Here is a 5,000-nt window from a genome sequence, read left to right as displayed (position 1 = left end):
AAATCTTGTGAGGACACTATGAGGACCCAAAACACCAAACATACTCCAAGTTTACAATGTCCTAATATATCGATTTTATTCTACAACTTACGTCTAAACTACCAAATACTTCTAAACAAGCAACGAACAAAGCTAAAGCTTTGTTATAACCAAAGTTATAGCTCCAAACGCTCCTAACAGTGTTAGCATTGCTAATATGACTACTGAGAAACAAACACACACTCATCTTGAAAGTTTTCCAGGTAACTATCGCTTATATTATGTCGTAGCAAAATATTGTTGCTAACGCTAATAACATGGCTAGTATTAACAAGAGTTCCTTTTAACGCAAGTGCAAGTCTCCCAAATTGCACCCCTTGCTGCACATCTTAAATACCATAAAATCTATTTGAGGGTGGGTTACTCCCAAAGGCACCGTTCAAGAAACAATAAACAACTGGATGTTGGTCAACTAAGGTATTCTCAGCGCTAATCATACGAGAGAAAGCTAATGTAGCAGTGATCAGTGCCGAATGACAGAGGGGAAATCAGTAAAGGGAAGTTATCTGTTTACAAACATTACTCTTGTTATTCAAATGTGCCAACGGCAGGAACAAAATTGCTTACCGTTATTCCTTCATAATTTATTGCGCTGACTTTCAGACCTTTTAGTGTGCACATGCACATATGCAGTGAACATGAGTAGCCCGTACGCGGAAATAGTGAGAAAGAGTGAAGGGACGTGGGCTCTTTTTCATAAAAGAGTCTCATCCATGCAATTTGATTATTCCGAATTGTTCACAGACGAAGTTTATTCATTTTTAGACAACATGGCCAAGTCCATCAGCAGTTCCATTGGCTACCTCCTTCCGTCAACATTGACAAGCTCCGCTTTTGCTCTTGGAAGTCATGGCGCACAACTAATGCTTGGGACACATATACAGCCCATCAACCTCTTCACAATCTTCATTGGCCATTCAGGAACTGGCAGGTCTCCTGCAATTGAAAAGATCATCAATCCGTTATGAGAGAACAGTGAAATCAGTAAGGAAATACTGATCAGCAGGTGAACCTCCTCAGGACTTGTAAAGCTACTCGCTAAACATGGAAAAGCTTTTGTTTGTTCACCGGAAATCTATGCGTTTTTAATCAAGCTACTGAAAAATGACGATGAAACAGCATCAGGAGACATCCACCCTTTATGCAAACTCTTCAGTGGAAGAGTGGATAACAATTGCTCATCGCAATGGAGAGTGCACAAGATATTGAACAAAATACGCCTTTCTGCCTCCTTGGAGCCACTCAGCTTCAGAACGCTGCCAAGATCCATACAGAATGGATCAAGGGCATGGCCTTTTAGATTGATTCTTTGGCACTGAGACCGACATCAGAGCAGCTTGACGATGCCCAAAGATGCCTTGACGAGATGGCTTTCAATAATTTCCAGCCCTTATTTGACGCCATATTTGTTGCCCACACAAACATTATTAGGGTTTACTAGCTCGATGATCAGTGCGTAACAATTCACCGTGATCTACAGTGGGACTTCACAGCCGAGGTGAATGAAGGAATTTTACATGGAAACATGCCCCCCAAATCAAAGAAAACAGAAATTATACCCTGAGTGGCCATTTGCCTGTTAGTGTTATCGCACTTCATTTGTCAGAAGCTTCACCCTGACATTCCACATACCGAAGTTCCTGAAAGCGTGACCCCATAATTTTACAGAGCTGCAGTAAAACTCGTAGAACAACACATGGAATCGCAGAAAGAAATGTTTGTGGACTTCTTAAAGTCCATAACAGAAGTTACCTGTGAACTGGTGAAGCAGCAGCCACTCGCTACGGACATTAAAACTGCTATTGTGCTGTTTCGCGGGCCATTAGTTACGTACCAGGCAATCAAAAAGTATGGAGCAAGGGGCATGCGCTCAGTCGCACGTCCAGAATTTGAAACTTGTGCAGCTAACGTAGCACAGTATGAGTGCCATGTAGTGCCAAACAAGTGGGAGTGCTAGTAAAGAAAATACCAAGCACCTGGCCTTCCGATGCACTTTGCACAGAGGAAGAATTTGCGGATAAGAAGAACCATTCTACAAGCATTGTGTTCTGCTGGTCATCATACTGCAGATGAAACAGACTAAACTTGAAAACGAAAATATTGTTTCCTTGTTAAGCGTAAGGATAGCAATTCATCATAACTTTACTCGAATTTATTTCAACTCCATTTCAGTTACTAGTTAAGCGTTAGGATAACAATTGCTCATAGCTTTACACAACAATATTTACATTTCGTTTTCAGTTACAAGTAAAGCGTTAGGATAACAATTGAACGTACTTTACTCGAATTTATTACATCTCATTTACGGTTATGGTTATTGTAGTTTCATAATTCAAAGATTGATTCAAATACTCCAATTTTTTTACATCTACATTTCAGTTATTAGCTAAGCGTTAGATGCTTAACCAATAACATCTCGTTTTCAACTACTTGTTCAGCATTAGGATCACTATTGATCATAACTTTATTCGAAATTATTACATCCCGTTTACAGTTATGGTTACTGTAGTTTCATTATTAATGATTGATTAAACTGATAATGGTACAGAATTGTGAACTTATTGCAGCAAATAATATCACACGAGAATTGCACGCATAACAATTATTCCAAGTTCTTTGATCCACTAAATATAATAACTCAATAATTAACCAAAACAAGTTATTCCTCGTTCTTATATCCACAGATGAGTTAAATGAGCCGCTAAATATGTGAACCCAACACTTAACGCTCATAATTTTTCCCACTGCCGAGCCAAACAAGCCAGCTTGTTTGGTCCATGGTTAAAAGTGACCCTGCATTCTGTAGTTGCTCCCCAAAATGTATTATACCTCACCGGGCAAGAAGATCATTGTTTGAATGCTATGTTCTACAAGTGTTTTCTTTTAGGAACTCGCACTGGAATTGAGTAAAAATTGAAGTAGAGGATAAGAATGTAAAGCTTATGTCCAGGACCATCGAGTTGTCTGGGCATGTAAAATGTTAAAAGAAGTGGCATTTTTTGGCTTAATTAAACATGAGCTGACATTATGAAGTGCGTGGTGATGTAACAAACTAACACCATTTTGGATGTACTGAGAAAACAAAAATTAAAATGCCTCTGGCAAAAGGATGGACAAAAGGTATTCAAGCATTTTGGTGTTGCGTTTGTGGAATCCGCCCAAAAACTTAGGAAGGAACTAGGATATCTCCTTGGTAAACCTGCAAATTTATAGAGATTGAACATGAGCCAATTAGTGATATCATTTAGCTAATGACAGCAAAACCACCTTAGAGTGGAATGGAACACAAGCCCTTAAAATAGCGAATTGTCATGACCTTTAACGACTTAAGACATAAAAACAACCTTTTCCACAAGGAACACCACTTATGGAAGAAGACTGAAGACTGTTTTTTATTGAATTTACAATCGGACTTATTTGTCACTGGTAATATAAACAACTAGCTTCACAGACAGTGTCAAGTCACCGTTACATAACCCTGCAGTCATGAATCAGAGCATTACAACTAATTCGTACAATTTAGCACTTCCAGTTATAGTTTCCTTTAAGTTTTCTCTTGTAGTGTAACTGCCATTGACACTGGTCACTGCCAATCCACTTTTGCCTATGTCTCTGGCTCCTTGCATAAAAATGCCTGCCACTTCACCACTTCCTCTTACTCTTCGTTTTCATGGTGTTTCCTTCTTTTTAGCCTCGGTACAACTTTGGGATTCCGCCATCCTGTTTCTTCCCTCTCGTCTTGCTTGTCCTGCAAGTCTTGTCTTTATTGTCTTTTCTGTCTTGGTGCAGTGTTTTGTACTACATTATCTTGTACAGTTTGCATAATGCCACCCTGTCCGTTTTAGAAAATATGGTAACCCAGCGATGCGACAAATTCTGGTTTTATAGCCGTGACGTCATTTATCGTCCGTACGTCCACCCCTCCTTGTATGCCAATGCGACCAGTATCATGCTAGTTTACAGCATACATCTTACAATCAATTGACACCTGTCAAAACAAGGTATCTGCTGACCAGCATCACATGACCATATCACAGACTCAAGCTTAGAGCTCACTGAGATCAGCTGTTTTTTTTTTTTAAGTCGACCGCTGACCAGGTAATGGTTTTTGATTGGATTACAGGCTGAACCCAGGTTAACTCACCTAAACATAAACAAGGCTTCATTTTTTGCACGCTTTTTGTACCTTGACGCAGCAACATGGGCATACTACATTAACTATAGGCCTTACAAAGTCAACGCTTTTTGTGTTCAGGTGGAAGACGGTTTGGAAAATGTTTTCTTTCTGCTTTTTTTGCTGGTTCTAATCCATGCAGTTATTCAAGTCAAGCATTTGAGGGGTATAAACTTAAAGCTGCTTTTTTGTCTGTATTGAAATTTTTGGCATATCTTTAGAGGCTCTGATAAGGTTACCAGTAATACCAGTAATAGCTCATACTTAGTAGAAGAAGTTACTCCACAGATACTTTTCTTGGGCACTAAACTGTTTGTTATTTTATTATTTAAAACGGATGCGTATTTTTAAAAGGTGGTTATTTGGTTCTTCCTTTGTTCAGGAATGAAAATCGAATTTTTATTCTCAACTGGAATTAAATAACAATTATGTACACCCTTTTGGATGTAAAGAAAAAGGGTGATTTGTTTGTTTGTTTTGCTTTAAAATGAGAGTGAACAATTGACAATTGCTTTTTTTAAACCAATATCACACTCATCACTTCGTGATTTATAGCGTGGATTTCACTAGTTAGGCAATGAATTTTTCTATAGAAGACTGCAAGAAAATGATTTCATTAAACAGCAACCAGGAACACCAAAACGCGGACAATTCGAAACCTTTCATTTTCTCTAACTCTACAGGCAGTAAGAATAAATAACCAGAGCAAAGGTTGGCTGAATCTATATATTAGTCTGTTGTCCTGTTCTGTGCTAGTCCATGTTTCGCCACCCGGTCCATTTTGCAT

The sequence above is a fragment of the Montipora foliosa genome, chromosome 3 (assembly GCF_036669935.1).
Source record: "Montipora foliosa isolate CH-2021 chromosome 3, ASM3666993v2, whole genome shotgun sequence".
Taxonomy (NCBI): Eukaryota; Metazoa; Cnidaria; class Anthozoa; order Scleractinia; family Acroporidae; genus Montipora; species Montipora foliosa.
The sequence above is the reverse complement of the archived record's forward strand: the minus strand, read 5'-3'. Positions refer to the sequence as shown.